Source organism: Lissotriton helveticus, chromosome 10, assembly GCF_964261635.1.
Source record: "Lissotriton helveticus chromosome 10, aLisHel1.1, whole genome shotgun sequence".
NCBI lineage: Eukaryota > Metazoa > Chordata > Amphibia > Caudata > Salamandridae > Lissotriton > Lissotriton helveticus.
Genome location: NC_136071.1, coordinates 754196202 through 754213569, shown reverse-complemented (window position 1 = coordinate 754213569; position 17368 = coordinate 754196202).

Below are 17368 nucleotides of genomic sequence, written 5' to 3'. Positions count from 1 at the left end.
CTGGGTTTTTCCAGGTGTACAGACTGTGACTCTGCATGACACATTACATGCTTATGTGGACATTTTTGATGTATTGAAAGCCAGGTCAGTGGCATAAAAAAAGCTTAAGATGCCCCCTGCCTCGTATGCTGAGTGGGGCCCTGTACACATAACATATCCACTATATCAACCGAGTAGAAAAATTAGACAGTGAAAACCAGTTCGAGTGGCATTCATTAACAAAATGGCTGTTTTCAGTCTCACTGTTTATTCTGTCCACAATGCAGAAACTCACCTCAAAGCAGTTTTTAAAGAAGAGAATCTTAGAAGTCACTCCCCTGCCCCTCATAAGAACAAGAGACAAATTGGGAAGTATGTTGACTTTTGCAACACAATGTTCTCTAGGAATTAGTTAGTAAACCTAACGTCTTACATTCTGTCCTGAATGTGAGCTCCCAGAGTGGACCAATACTTCCAATGTTGCCTCAGAACCCGGAACACTCATTTCTTTGCAGCTATTAATATGTGTGCCACTTAGATAATCAGAACAGAGTGCACAAAATACAAATATCTCTCTCACAATGGAATCAGTATTTGATAATGTTTTTCATTATTTTTCATGTGCCAATTATTAGTCCATAAACATGATTATGCCAGAAGATAGTTTATCTTCTGGTAGTATAGCAGCAAAAAAATCAATATTCTATTTTTAAGTAGATTGATATGTAAGTGTGCCACCATGATATCCAACTGGGATCACGTGGGACGCCGATTGCCATTACTTTTAGACGCCAACTCTCATTGCCGGTAAGCTGCGGATTTGGCGGTTTCTTTCGAATACCAGGGGAGTGGACGGACCTATATTTAAGGTAAATGCATCAGTATGTTTATTGAAACTTGAGAGGAAGAAACTATATAATGCAGGCGAAGCTATTATGCTTTTCCGGGTGCCGTGTTTTGAGTCTGGGGTGTGTTTTTTTAAATGCCATATTCCTGCCGGATTTTGACATGGAATTACCAGCAGCTGAAATCTCCATAGGAGAATTAACAGATCTGGGAAACTCTTCATATCTCAAAATTCCAATGGGGCTAATAACAGCGAGAACAGGACCCTTCGAAATTATGAGGGCCACAGTAATTCACTGGCAGAAGTCAGTGATGTCCTAAAGATTTTTTGTGATCTACCAAATATTCCAAATAACTTCATGATCCACTTTAGAGAACTCAGCAAATGAATCAAAGATCGTGAGTAGGAAATAGTAATCAGAAAAAAGATTCTTGAGAAGTCATTTGGATAAAGAGAAATCATGTGATTCAAACAGGAGATTGACATGCTATTCCATTGCAGGCATGGAAAGATGTAAGTTCTACAATGGCATCAACATGGGAACTGATATGTTTTCTAGGATAATTAAGTTATCCATCAGAAAGAAAAAAGTGATTTCAAATGGCTTTCTTTGGGCAAGAACATCCGGAGGGAACCCATGAAACATTTTTGTACAATGGTCCATTGCCAATTTGTATATTGTCTTGCTGCAATGTTTTGCGATCACTCCATTTTCATCTTATTCTAACATGGAGTTGACACATTCTGTGTAGCCATTTATACATCTGGTGTGAGAAGTAACTGTTGTTCTTTTGGCATACATATTCACAGTGTGACTTTTAGTTTAATTTTTGGGTTTCTTTGCACATACCACAATGTATAGACAGTTTAATATGGTGCTGATGCTGATTCCACTGCATATTATAGCATCAGCCCTCTTCTATTTCTACCCTTTGTTTATGCTTGACTCATCACAAGCTGAATTGCCCACAGTGAGATGCCACAATGCGTAACATGGGGTTTCGGGTTTATAGGTGAGAGTAGCATCTGGGTATTTGGGGTGCTGACTAGATCGCGGATTTGTGAAAAGACGACCAGCCAAATGATACAGTGCCAAAGTTGACTCCCATCACACGATCACCAAGGAGAGGAGCCAATATCACTTGGTGACAGGGAAAATGACCTGATAACCACTGTAAACAGTAGATTTTCCGTTAGTTTTCAGAGCCTTTTAACTGCGACGTCCATTAAGGTGTGTGAAAACACCCCAGGACATTGGCAACAGCCTCAGAAATGAACTGTTTTAGAATTTACATGCCAGCTAAGTCAATTGAACAATGGGTCAGCAAGAGTTTTAGTGGAAATGTAGAAAGTACACCACCAATGATTTCTTGTACTTTGACACAACCTTATTAGCCCTGGCCCCTTGATATACCTCCCTAAAACCATTGCTGTCCAGAGATTTTCATTTTTGATTTGTATTTTTGTACCATTAAGAAGTAATTTAGCTTGGGTAGACATTGCTAGTCTGGGCCGAATGTTTCTGGATGACATTTTTAAAACGACGGATGTTTTGCAGTGATGATGTAATATTTCAGCAGCCATGAGACCTATATACTTAATTTTGCTGTCAAAATATTGGGTTTGGGGGTCAAGTAGTCTTACAGAGACAGAAAAAAAGCTCCTCAGAGCAACTCTTCCACTATTTTCCAAAATGGCAGCTCTATAATGATGAGTTTTAGCCATCATATTGGTAATTTATTTTAATATCGTTTTTGTTTCAGGTTTCACATTGATTTAAATTTAAAAACATGAGCAAAGCAGGTGGTATTAGAGAATGTTCACCTCTGATAGTGTTGCTAACTACAAAATCTGATTACTCCTTCAACAAACAAAAATGTGTCATATGCCAAACTAATCTGAAAGAAAAGCTAATATCAACTGCGGCTGGGCAGAAGAGAGTTTGATACTGTAGAAATACAGCAAGATGAAGTTCATAAAAGTTTGAAAGTGATGGTTGAAGAGGATTAAATATTTTACCATTGTAACAATAAGCGCTACAAGCCATACACAAAAGAAAAAAGCCTTGAAAAAATGTCTCAAAAAATAGCAGAAAGCAGTGAATCACAACAAGAATCTAAGTCTGCTGAGAAAGCGACAACAACCAAACCCAATGCCAGCCATGGCTACTCCTCGTCCACCTCCAACAATTAATCTGAGAAAGTAGAGGACCTTCAATGTGATATCGATGATTTAACCACAAGTGCCAAAGGGATTGACAAAAGAACAAAGTACAGAGTATGTGAGTCTCAACACCACTGGAGTCAAGCAATCAAGCTATCCAGGCTGATGAAGGCTGATAGCCAGAAACCGGTCCTTGGATGCTTGATTCCGGTCTGGGAAAGACATGGCTTGGTAGTTCGGACTGGACTGTTCCCATGAGGCACAGGGTCAGAGCTGATTTGCATATAGCCAGTGTCTAACCCAGGGTGGTGTGGAGTGCAAAAAAACGATGGATTTAGGCCCAGATCCTTGTACTGGGATGAATGTATGACATTGTTCTACATTCTGTCCATCAACTGTGTTTTTTGCAATTTTCACCCCGAGTGTGCTGGGTATGCTCAGACGTGAGTCCCAGGCTCTCCACACCACTGGAGTCAAGCTATCCAGGCTGATGAAGGCTGATAGCCAGAAACCGGTCCTTGGATGCTTGATTCCGGTCTGGGAAAGACATGGCTTGGTAGTTTGGACTGGACTGTTCCCATGAGGCACAGGGTCAGAGCTGATTTGCATATAGCCAGTGTCTAACCCAGGGTGGTGTGGAGTGCAAAAAAACGATGGATTTAGGCCTAGATCCTTGTACTGGGATGAATGTATGACATTGTTCTACATTCTGTCCATCAACTGTGTTTTTTGCAATCAATCTAACAGCAGCTGATAACTGACAGTGTCAAAGGCTGCCAAGAGATCAAGCAGGAGAAGGGTAGCTGCCTTACCCATATCGAGCACCTGCCTGAGCTCCTCGGTACCCTTGATTACGGCGGTCTCCATGCTATGGCCACAGCAGAATCCAAACTGAGTGGCATCCAAGAGTTGTTTGATTGAATTTGCTAAGTAAGTTGAATGTTCATAATTTTCTCTACTATTTCTGTAGGCATAGGTAGACAAGAGATAGGATGGTAGTTGTTTGGATCCTTAAGGTCCATGGAGGCCTTTTTAAACAAGGGAAGCACAGTGGCTTTCTTTCATTCAGTTGGAAAAATGTCCAGACTGGACATGTTATGAAAAATGGTTGTGAGCTGAGCAGGGATGTTCTCTGCCACAGCTTGGCTATTCTCAGGTGACAAGGGTCAAGAGGCGAGCCAGAAGATGTGGATCTCAATAGGTTGGTAACCTCCTCTGAGGAAGGCAATATGAATTCACTGAAGCTTTTCTGTTCAGCGGGGGTTATGCAAGTCATTGCAAATTGGGGAGAATTAAGAGGAGAATTTATTAAATATTCTCTTCACCTTTTTTAGAGAAAATGTGGGCAAAGAGTTAAAGAAGAATTGGCTGACAGGGAAGAGATTTTTAGAGGAATGTGCAAATGCTGTTTACCAAATCAAAGCATGCTCTATTGGCTTTGCCGATGGCAAGAAAAAATATTGGTTTCTATATATAGAAGACATTGAGTTGAAAGTGATAAACAGTCTGCTGAAGGAGTACACTTTTCAAAAGTAAAATAGTCACTCAGGCGTTCCATCTGGAAATACTAGAAGGTGGAATAATACATCCAATAGTGAATAGCATGAGGTGAGAGTCATACTCTTGTGATTAAAGCAAATGCCCACTCTATGTAAAATTTAAATAATTGACAAAAATACATCTGCCAACAACTGCGCTTTCAAGACATACTTAAAAAGCTCTCTGTCAGAATCGAAACCCTAATTTAAAGCATTTATCACGCAGTTATTTACATTTTAGTCATACTATGTACAAAGATCCTTTGAGTTCCTTGCAACTATCACCATAAGAAAAAAATCAATTAGAGGTTGCACATTTTTACATTGGTATGCAAGACATAGCAACCACCTCACTCTTAAATGTAATATAAATGAATAAATAGCTAGGACATGAAATGATGAGAGAAATATTTCTAATGGATGTTTCAGAAGGCTCACTCCAACAAGATATGAAATGATTCTCAGAAGAAATGTGTATCCGAGATGGAGAAGCACCAACTGATGTCACCTTTATCAGGTGTCCCCATGTTTAGTGTCAGTGTACTAAGCTGCATCGACTTTGCATCCATTGTTATCACCCCCACCTTCAGGTGCTTTATCTAAATGTAAAACAATAAGTTCCCCTAAGCCCCTACATATGTATTTCGAAATGGGTCTGGCAATGTGGAAGGCATAATTGTAAGAATATATTAGGAGTTTCTCTCAGCTGCCACACATACTGGGTTTTTCCAGGTGTACAGACTGTGACTCTGCATGACACATTACATGCTTATGTGGACATTTTTGATGTATTGAAAGCCAGGTCAGTGGCATAAAAAAAGCTTAAGATGCCCCCTGCCTCGTATGCTGAGTGGGGCCCTGTACACATAACATATCCACTATATCAACCGAGTAGAAAAATTAGACAGTGAAAACCAGTTCGAGTGGCATTCATTAACAAAATGGCTGTTTTCAGTCTCACTGTTTATTCTGTCCACAATGCAGAAACTCACCTCAAAGCAGTTTTTAAAGAAGAGAATCTTAGAAGTCACTCCCCTGCCCCTCATAAGAACAAGAGACAAATTGGGAAGTATGTTGACTTTTGCAACACAATGTTCTCTAGGAATTAGTTAGTAAACCTAACGTCTTACATTCTGTCCTGAATGTGAGCTCCCAGAGTGGACCAATACTTCCAATGTTGCCTCAGAACCCGGAACACTCATTTCTTTGCAGCTATTAATATGTGTGCCACTTAGATAATCAGAACAGAGTGCACAAAATACAAATATCTCTCTCACAATGGAATCAGTATTTGATAATGTTTTTCATTATTTTTCATGTGCCAATTATTAGTCCATAAACATGATTATGCCAGAAGATAGTTTATCTTCTGGTAGTATAGCAGCAAAAAAATCAATATTCTATTTTTAAGTAGATTGATATGTAAGTGTGCCACCATGATATCCAACTGGGATCACGTGGGACGCCGATTGCCATTACTTTTAGACGCCAACTCTCATTGCCGGTAAGCTGCGGATTTGGCGGTTTCTTTCGAATACCAGGGGAGTGGACGGACCTATATTTAAGGTAAATGCATCAGTATGTTTATTGAAACTTGAGAGGAAGAAACTATATAATGCAGGCGAAGCTATTATGCTTTTCCGGGTGCCGTGTTTTGAGTCTGGGGTGTGTTTTTTTAAAAAAGCGGTAAAGTAATATATAACACTTTCGAAATTGCCCATAACTCTGTTTGACGGGCATGAAAAGATATTGTTGCATGGTGCTTAGTGCTGTGTTTAACTAAGGCACATGCTGATGTTTATTTCGAATCGTATATTGTTTACGTAGGGCAATAACGCATTTGTTTGTTCATGCATGATGCACTGTTTGGGTCTAGCATTGTTTCTAAACCAAATAAGGTTCCGTTTAGCAGATTTTTGAGTATGCAGCAAGTTGATTATAAATGATATAGGTATTCTTTATTTTACATATGCATATGTCCTTCTAACAGGCTAATAATGGATGCCGGGTCTGGGAAGTGTATATAAACTACCTTTCTGACAATATCTCTGGAATTTACATTTATAAAGAAGATTGTTGTTTGCTGTGATTAATTGGACTAATTGGAAAAAGGAAAAAGCAAAAGCAAAATAGAATTGGATTAGACTCTTTCAGGTAGGCATGATGAGAAGTCCTACCTACTTAATGGCATGGGCGGAGGTGTAGATGAGACGCTTAGTGACATTTTCTATACACTTGTCATTTACTTTTTAGGGACCATATGAAGCATGGGATCTTCTTTCTCACCCGTCTGCAGAGGAAATATTATAACTGTGTAGCCGCATTTGCGATAAAGAACACTATACGGTATGTCAGTTTTTACTTATATATGTTCTTCGTACCTCTTAGAATTAGCTTGCTATATGGGTATCCTGATCCCCTTATCTCTCTTTGGCTCTACATACAAAAATATGGCTCTGGGTGTGAATTCGTATAACAACAAATCTCTTACATTAGGTGGGGTCTTTCAAAATGCATCATAAATATTGGCCGCAATAGAGGAATGCATTGTGATGAATTGTAGTAGTTTTTTGCTATTTGCTCTTCCCCGTATGAACTTGACAATTTCTGGTCCTAACATTCTTTATCAAATAATGATGCTATTATTGAAAGTTACGCATTATAAAAAATTGTAATAATTATAATGTGTGATGTATTTTAAATTCCTATTTTGTATCGTATTGTTTGTATTTATATCGATGTGGCACTTTGTATATATCTTTGTGTTTATGTTATTGTCTATGTTTTTAATATATATGTTGTATGGGGATTTTATATGTTTATATATGGTTTAATTTTCCAGCCCTGAAGAAGTTCTGGTTTCAGAACGAAACACGTTGGCTGTGATTGAACAAATAAAAAGAAGAAAAATACAAAAAAATCCCAGGAGAAGGAATTGGTATTTATTGATTGGCCTCTACACAATTGACTTTTGTATATATACTAAACTGTGAGGTGGTGCAACTTTAATATATATTGTAAAATACTTGTTTGACCCTATGGTAAGGGTGGTGCTCTTGGACAGAGGGCACTGTTAAAGATTTGCACACAAGATTTTCTTGGTTCAGGTTAAGATATGGTAAATATTTCTGTTGTTTGGTGCCTTAGAAGAGATTGATCCACTGTCCAGTTCTTTGTGTTTTATGATATCCAACTGTACTTCCAATGTTTGTGTGTGGTGCTAGAACATTCCAGACTGCTACTCAAGTATTCAGGGGTTATTGGCATTGAAATAGTGCATATTGTACCAATCAGCCTGTCAAGGAGTTCTCCAATTGCGAAGTGAAAGCTTATGTTGTCAACAGCTCTGCTGCAAAATGCCTGGACTGCTTATTTTGCATAATCTGTTAAGGGTGTCCTGATTAATTATTGTTACACTTTTAACATGTGAAACAAATTTACATAGTTGTCAGCAGTGTTATTCCCTGGGTTATATGTAAGAGCATGACGCTAGTTTGGCTAAAGCCCCAATAAAACACACATTGTCATGTAGGCTGCCATACTGCGCATCAAGCACATGCACAAAAAAGATCTCATGGGGCAAGATGGTGTCCGCGAGCTCGGACATGTGAGCTGGGTGCACCCACGCTCCCCACACTCATACTTGCTGGATAATGCCATGAAGAAGGAGAAACGTGGTTATGGCGCTATAATAAGGAAATGAAAAGCACATTATTAAGCTTGTGTTTGCATTTGCGTCCAAGCTCCCCATATCAATGCCCGACGGAGTCTAATGCTGTTATAAGGAAGGAGCAGGGAGGACAAGGCTGAGGAACGCTGAGGTAGCGCAAAACCGTACGAACGAGAGACTGTAAAACTTACAGAGACTTATCTGGTGGAGGTCCTCGCCCTCGCGGCATGCTTGGTATCACGGTTGCGGTCATATCAGCGGGGCTACAGCGGCTTCAGAAAAGCTACTGGAGTGCATCTTGGCGCTGGAGGTTCCTGGCAACTACACTCTACGTGGCCAACAAAGGGAGGGTTACACGGATTTGACAATACCTCCCAAGTCTGGGAAAGGGAGGGCTCGCCCTATGATTGAGCCGGCTGGGGCCAGGGCTGGAGCGGGAGCTGGAGCGGTGAAAAGCAGAAACTTGGCCTGAGCGTGTGTGAGCAGTAAAACTGCTAAAATGCATACAGTTTCACAAGGCAAAAAAGTGGTCAAGGATGTCATGGGTAAGCGCACTATACCTATTTTATTCCCTGGGGCAAAGGAAAGGAAGAAAATGATGCATTCCCATCTGGAGGGTCTTCTGCAGGGGACAGATGGTGTAAAGGGTACTGACTCTGAAGTGGGGCACTGTGCTGGGGATCAGACTCGGTTACTGTTCATATGAACATAGGCCATAGTGACCTGGGAGCAACAGTAATATCATTATCCACTGATTGATGATATTGCAAGGGGGGGACAGCCAGCATATTAACGCAGGTAGCATTTCTACTCCTGAAGGCGCACCAAGTGCAGATTCATCAGAAGTAGCTCATATGTCAAATATTGAAAATTCTAGTACCCGCATGAAGAAGGATGTACAAATACCTACATGAAGGAAATAGACTCTGGTGATTCTCTGTGTCGGATCATTCAGACTCCTCTCGTGATGACCGAGAATTAAGTTTAAAGTGTCATGTAAAGACTGATGCACATGAGGGCGGTGGCAGCGGCCTCAGTAGCACACACCCGGGGGACATAGGAGGAGACACACCTGATGACAGTCCCTGGACAGTGTGAAGGAACCCAGATGCTGGAGAAGGAGCTAAACAAGTGGATAAAAGCAACGCTTTACAGTGGCATTACTCCTTCACAACTGAGATCAGCGGCGGTCATAGAAAATACACTAGGTCCATCCGAAGAAGTATCACTTGCTTTGATTTATCAAACTATAATGACTCATAGGGAGGAGACATGGGTGGAGAGTCAGAGAGTGCAAACTTCATGCCGCAAATTACAGAACTCAGTGCGACGTATAGCTAAAACCTGCACGGAATTTACAACTAGGTTTTATGAAGCTGAAGCTCGGATTTCCTGCTTAGAAGATGAACTGGCTGCACAGAAGGCTATGACAGAGACCCTGCGCTCCCTAAAGGACGATACTCAGTGGAAGCTGGCCTATTTAGAAAATCATTCTCGTAGGAATAATCTTAGATTTCTGAGGGCGTGGAAGGTCAAGACCCTCACAAGTTTATTATTGACCTGTTCAGCGAGGCGTTCCCTGATCTCACACAGTGGGATTGGCAGAGACAGGTGCAGCAGGCGCATCGCTTCCGTTCTCTACTCGGCCTGGATCTGGTCATGCAGTTGCCAGACCTAGAGCGATATTAATATCCCTTAATAATTTTCTTGCACGGGAAGCCATGTATGAGCCCACCCTGAAAGAAAGAGGGCTGGGAAAGGGGAGGAATTTTTCGTTCAGCCTGATTTCTGTCATCACACTGTAGAAAAGCGCTGGCAGTTTCGCCATCTTATCTCACCTTTTCAGGCCAAAGTGGCACAAGCTTTTCTACTTAGTCCAGCGAAATTAAAAGTGCTGTATAAATATCATACTAGATTCTTTACATCTGAGGTCCAAGCCAAAGAGTTTTTACAGTCTTTGTAATGTAAATTGTGAAAAAGTGTGACTTGAGGCTTGGGTATGACGGATGGGATATGGTTTGTATTAAGATGCCCGTAGTTTGCACTTGTGCTGTCTTTATTTAAGATTTGCATTGACGTGTGGGGTAGTCCGTTTCAGCTGGTATACCTCCTTTTTTTTCTTCTTGGTCTCAGTGCTTATTTTGGGGTGTGCTTATATGTATAAAAAAGTGTATTCTTCGCATATGCAATGTGTTTGTGTTATGTTGAGTATTTTTCTTTCAAACTGGTGTGTCTTCTTATGCACAGAGTGGTACATTATTGTGGTGGGGGGCCACTAGGGTAGCGGGAGCTTGCCATCACAGGGACCTTGGGTCCAATTGATGGATGGGGAATGGAGGTGGAGGGCCGGGTGGCGGGGGATGTGGCTGGGTGGGTGGTTAGGGGAAGGGTGGGGTGGGAGAGTGTGGGTAGAGTAAGGAAATTAATCCACAGTATTGATAAGTTGGTGAAATCTAGAAAGGCGAAGCTTTTTTGTAAGAGAACTAAGCAAAGGATAGCACCCATGTTTATCCATTGGCAAAATTAGGGCTTAGAAAATGTTCTTTGAATGTCTGTGGGCTAAATAACTAAAATAAGAGAAAAAGAGTGGCAGCAGAACTTCGTATGATTCAACCTGATATAGTATCTCTAACAGAGACACACATACCATGGTAAATTGTGAAAAGTGTGACTTGAGGCTTGGGTATGACGGATGGGATATGGTTTGTATTAAGATGCCCGTAGTTTGCACTTGTGCTGTCTTTATTTAAGATTTGCATTGACGTGTGGGGTAGTCAGTTTCAGCTGGTATAACTCCTTTTTTTTCTTCTTGGTCTCAGTGATTATTTTGGGGTGTGCTTATATGTATAAAAAGTGTATTCATCTCATATGCAATTTTTTTGTGTTATGTTGAGTATTTTTCTTTCAAACTGGTGTGTCTTCTTATGCACAGAGTGGTACATTATTGTGGTGGGGGGCCACTAGGGTAGCGGGAGCTTACCATCACAAGGACCTTGGGTCCAATTGATTGATGGGGAATGGAGGTGGCTGGGTGGGTGGTTAGGGGAAGGGTGGGGTGGGAGACTGTGGGTAAAGTAAGGAAATTAATCCACAGTATTGTTAAGTTGGTGAAATCTAGAAAGGCAAGGCTTTTTTGTAAGAGAACTAAGCAAAGGATAGCACGCATGTTTATCCATTGGCTAAATTAGGGATTAGAAAATGTTCTCTGAATGTCTGTGGGCTAAATAACTAAAATAAGAGAAAAAGAGTGGCCGCAGAACTTCGTATGATTCAACCTGATATAGCATCTCTAACAGAGACACATATACCATGGTGAAAGCATAAAATGCTATCAGAATTGGGGTATGCAGTCTTAACAGCCTCACAACAAACAAGAATGACTCGGGGGGGGGGTGAAGGTGTTAGCCAAATCTAATATACAAACATCTGGAAGTACCTTAGTAGATAGCCATGGTCGGTGGGCTATTTTGGAATATGTCCTGTGGTGGTCTAAACTCAAAATGTGTACAGTATATGGCTCTAATTTCCATGAGGCCTCAGTTCTTGATTATTTAAATCTCAAGCTTCTTCCATGGCCCACCCCACTTGTGCTATGTGGGGATTTCAATATTAATATGGTAGGAAGGGAATTACAATTAGGTATTCATAGCTATAAAGGTAGGAAACCAATGATTTTTAAAGCATTATATAAATTACTCTCTGTTCATGGTTTTATAGATGATTGGGGTATGTTACATATTCCAGATTCAGGGCATACATTCTATTCTCATCCACCTGGTAAATTAGTACAGCTTGATTCTTGATTATTTTTTTCTATCCCCTCTATTGGTCACAGGAGCCCAAATACAAGTTCTTCCTAGAATTAGCTCTGACCATGCTCCAGTTGTGTTGGATATTCCTGCACTTGGTTTTAATACTACCTCAAGGATGTTTACTTTTGATAGGAAGCTTCTCCTGGATAACACTTTTACTGCTCATATGAGAAAATGGATTAGGGATTTTTTTTTAAACACTCGTCACTCAACGACGTGTGGATGGTTTGGGATACATTTAAAGCTTGTTTTAGAGAGGAAGTCCTGAGCTACGGATTGAATAAACAAAAACAGGCTAAAATTATGATTCAAGAATTATATAATAAACTTAAGGCTGCTGAAGGAATTCTAGTAAGTGGGATCCTGCATGGAAATAATACTACGGAGTTGCAAACTAATGTGGCCAGGTGTAAGGCTAATATTAATCTGGCATGGAGTAAAGCAATCGCTATGAAATATCAGCTGTATAAAAAAGAATGCTACGAGAATGGTGAGGCTACAGGGCGCTGTCTGGCTCAAAGACTGTGCTCCAAGGAGGCTGCACACAGAATAGATGGTATGAGGGATGCATCAGGCGACTTGGTTCATGATCCCCAGGAAAATCTAGAAATCTTTCATAATTTTTACAAAGAGCTTTATACAGAAGACGATATAGAGGGCGCAGTTAGGGATCTATGGATTCAAAATTCACCATTAAAGCGGGTAGACCCGGAAGAAGTAGAGATATTGGATAGCCTTATTACCATGGATGAACTGGAGCAGGCTATTAATAGTATGACGACCGGCAAGGCGGCAGGTCCAGATAGACTTCCCTCAGAGGTCTATCGGACATTTTTTCACGATCTCAAAATGGATTTACTGGCCACTTTTCAAGCAGCTCAAAGCGGTGGTGCACCACAATCATGGCATGAGGCTAACATTGTGGTATTTAAGAAGAAGGGCAAACCATCAGACCTTCCAGGGTTTATTGTCCGATCTCACTCACTAATTGTGATGGTAAGATTTATGCTAAAATTCTTGCTAACCGATTGGCTAAGGTTATCGTGCCTTTGGTTTCCCTAAGACAACACGGGTTTATACCTGGTAGGGGGACAGTGAATCATATTGCTAGAGGAGTGACTCTTCTTGATATTGCTCATGCTGAATCCAGGGATTTAGGTCTCATTTTGGTTGATGCTGAAAAGGCGTTCGACCGTGTGGCGAGGGACTTCCCCTGGGGGATCCATCTTTGCAGGTCCTTTATCGATCTCCTGTGGCTAGGATCTGTTCATTGGGATTGTCATCGGAACCCGTGCAGATCTCTAGAAGTACACAGGAGGGCTGCCCTTCCTCCCCTCCATTGTTTGCGTTGTATATCAACCATTTTCTGGGTATGTTAGAGAGGAGGGCCAAGATAAAGCAGTTTTGTGTTCAGCAGGATCAGTTCTGTGTCTTCGCATATGCAGATGATGTAGCCATTATAACAACTGACCCTATAACAGCTTTACCTGAAATCGAACATCTGTCATATGAATTTGGAAACATGTCAGTCTATAATCTTAATACGTCTAAAATGAAGATTCTCTGTACTAAGCAAATGTTATTTAATGATTCTCGGATCATTAACAAGGTCACTTATTTGGGCATTAAGATACGGGTGTGTCTGAAAGAGCTGGTGGAGGTAAATTGGGGGACTAATACCGGAAATATTAAACAAGCACTTGAGAGATGGGAATGTTTACATCTTTCCCTGGTTGGCAGAGCTAATGTTCTTAAAATGAATATTCTTCCGAAAGTGCTATCTTTTTTTAGAGCGATGCCGCAGGAACTATCTCATTTGCAACTCCAGAAGCTACAATCACTCTGTTCTAGATTCTTATGGGCCCGGGGTAAGCAGGTAGAGCTGCACGTTTTATGACTCCTCCGCCGGATAGAGGTGGATAGAGGTGGGTGGGCAGTTCCCGACTTTGCATTATATTATTATGCTTGAATTCTCTCGAATATACGGGTATTACTGACTGGAGAAGGGGACAATCTCGCAGAGGCCCCATCAATCTATCAGATGGTTTTGGGGACTGAGGTTAAGAACTGCTTACTTAAAAGAATAAATCGAAGCTACAATAAAAAATATGCTTTATAATTTTAAGACCGGTTTGTAAGGTTTGGAAGTCTGTGCGAAGTGTCAGCAGATCGAAAAAATATCATCCTATACACCCACGTCTGCAGTAAGGATTCTTCCATCGATATTTCAGGATTATGTGGCAGGAAAATCGAGACTTTCGTGTATCACGCAAATAGGTCACTTTTATGAGGCTCCGGGCTATGTTCTTCCTTCTCAACCTTGGGGGACAAGTATCATTCACCTAGGAGTCAATTTTTCAAGTGTTTGCAAATTCGGAATTTCCTAGGTAACAGGCAACTTTATAACACAGCATAAGATATTAGAAGTCATCAGACGCCAGTGAAAAATTGGTGCTCATTAAAAAGTGCTGCAAGCATCTAAAATGGACAATTTAGAGAAATACAATCTTAAATGGGCAAATTCATTGGGAGAACAGGTTGTGTCCTTGGAAAATTCGATTGATGTTGCTGAAAAGATTATTTTAGCTTCTAACTTAAAAGCAGAATACTATAAAACATTATTTATTCTGTACCACACCAGCAAAGATGAAGAAATGGGGGGGAGGTGAACAACGGGAAATGTTTCCAATGTGGTGCAGATGATGCTGATATTCTTCATGTTTTTTATTCATGTACTAAGGTGGCTGTGTTTATAGGACACATTGAAAGGTTTCTATCAGAGGTTACAGGAGTTGTTATTAAAGTCTCAGACTCTATAATGGTACTTGGGAATGGGGAAGACCTACGGCAAGGGATGCCGATGTACAAATTAAGGTATTTTATTTTTGTCGCTATGGCAGTTGCGCGGTTGTGTTTAGCGTCTGCATGGTTACATCATTATGCACCATCTTTTGAAATGTGGCGTGCTAGGTTTTACTGTACGTATAATTTTTTGTTTAGTCTGTATTTGGTAAAAAGTCCCACAAAGCAAAACCTGTGTATGTAGATATGGGGGGCTATGAATGATCATCTGACCTGTTGAAATTCAAATGGTATACTTTGGCGGAGAATGAATTGCTATTATAGGCTGATTTATGATTTATATGTATTAATTTATTGTCAATACTGTGTATTTCTATAAATAAATTAAAAAAGATCTCATCAACTACAATATAAACACATCAAAACCCTTTAATTGAACAGTTTGAATTTTCTGAAGTGAGGTATTAGCTTGCCCAAATATTGTGTTTTTTTATTCTGGCAGGTGCTTCAAAACTCAAACTGAAATGTATTTATTGCCTCTGCTGGAAACAGGTGGATACAACTTCAGCCACTTGGTCAGGAGGGGCTACACACAACTCCACGGAGGAGCTTATTCAGGTGAAGAGCAGGCAAATATAGATAGTTAGAGCGATAACCACCTATGAGAGGCACTGTGTAAGAGTGTTACCTCTGTGCAGTTACAAAATACATTTTCACTGCACCAATACAGTTCGTGTGAAAAGATCTTTCTATCACATTTCTTTTGTTCATCTGTGGTGCAGCACAAAAGCTGTCCTCTCTTTACACGTCATAAATTAAGATAGATGACATGACAAATGGTTCACAGAGAGGTGAATGCATTACTTACTTAAAGCAATGATTTATGAAAAAGAGTACACTTGATATTAGTGAAGAGTGCATTTATTGTAGAATTAGGAAATCTACTCACAAGAATATGTTTAACCATCATGATTAAGATGTTTTAATGAAGCTTGACTAATAAGAAAGAAACCATCTTCGTGCAATAGCAATGTGCTTTCATTGATGAAGACATCCTGATTTCCTGAAACGTGTGCCATATTGTCGGTGTAACTCCTAGTGACCTCAATTTAATAGACAAACATCCTTAAATGTGCAGACACCTAGTGCATGCTAAATGATAATGGAAATGTAATGTATGCATTAATGTTACACTTATGTACTTTGATTTAGTTCTCAATCATACTTGCCTTTGAGTAATTTGATGATTTACAGTATGATTTGCGCAATATGAAGTAAAAAGTATTCATTAATGTATATGTATTTATGTTAAGTTGTGCACACACATTTTTTAAATACGCACCATTGAGATAAATGTTTAACTTAGCCTGACTCTAAAGGTGGCCTGTATTCCTACATGCTGTATTTAATAAATTACTGTATTCTCGTTCTGCTAACTCACCACTTATTGCATGTATTCACATGCATTGTTAGTTTAGAATAGATACATTTTGTACTAGCAATAGATACATGCCTTGAGAAACAGACCTTGACGACGAGCCCATGGGAAACTTTCAGTTGAATAAAAGGACTATTAGTTCTTAACCTGAGTGTGATAAAGAGATGTCGTTAGCATGTCTAGTGTGGGATTTTGCCTGGATGTTGCAGTATGCAATGTGGAGAGTGAAACAAGGATAATAAACTTCTATTGATGATATGACCAAAGGGGTGTTGCCTACCGACTTTATGGATTATAATGTACCGACAACCCCGATGGATTTCAGAACACTTCCCAAATGCTTGCCCCTGAAACCCTGGAGGACCGTATGCTGGACGTCTATGCTGAACCCCTTTTTGCTGAGCCATCCTTGGTCTCCTACCTGATCCTTCTTATGCTTCCTCACTGCTTCTTGAATGGACTTTGAGAGGTCTTACCTCAATGCCCCATTGACTCCTTCCCTAAGTGTGACTTAGGCTGACACTTCATCCCAACCTACTGAAGACTCTTGACCAAACTTCTGAAATGCAAAGGCTTGTCATACCTATACTCCTGTGTTCTGTTCCCATCTTTTAAATGGGACGCTTTAATTTTTAACTCTTGTAATATTCTAACCATTTCTGTCCCTTGGAACATGATTAAAAGACTTAGGGCCAGATGTAGGTAAATATCAATTACCGATTCTAAAATACCGAATTTTACCGATTCGGTATTTTAGAATCAGTAAATGGTATGCAGCTAATGATTTGGTAAATTTTACAGAATCTGTAAAATTCGGTAAATACGATTCGGTATTTACCGATTCGGTATTCCCCATTCATTCCTATGGGCCTGGAGGCCCATAGGAATGAATGAGAATTACCGATTCGGTAAATACCAAATCAGTAATAGGGGGTAGACTTACAAGGGTGGCAGGGTGTCATATTGACACCCTGTTGCACCCCTGAATAGTGCATGGGTGCACATGTGGCACACATACATGCCCTAAGGGCATGTATGTCTGCTACATGGCACTGTTAAAAAAGAACAAAATTGCTTTTTTAACGCTTTTCGTTATTTACCACCAACTTGTAGTTGGTG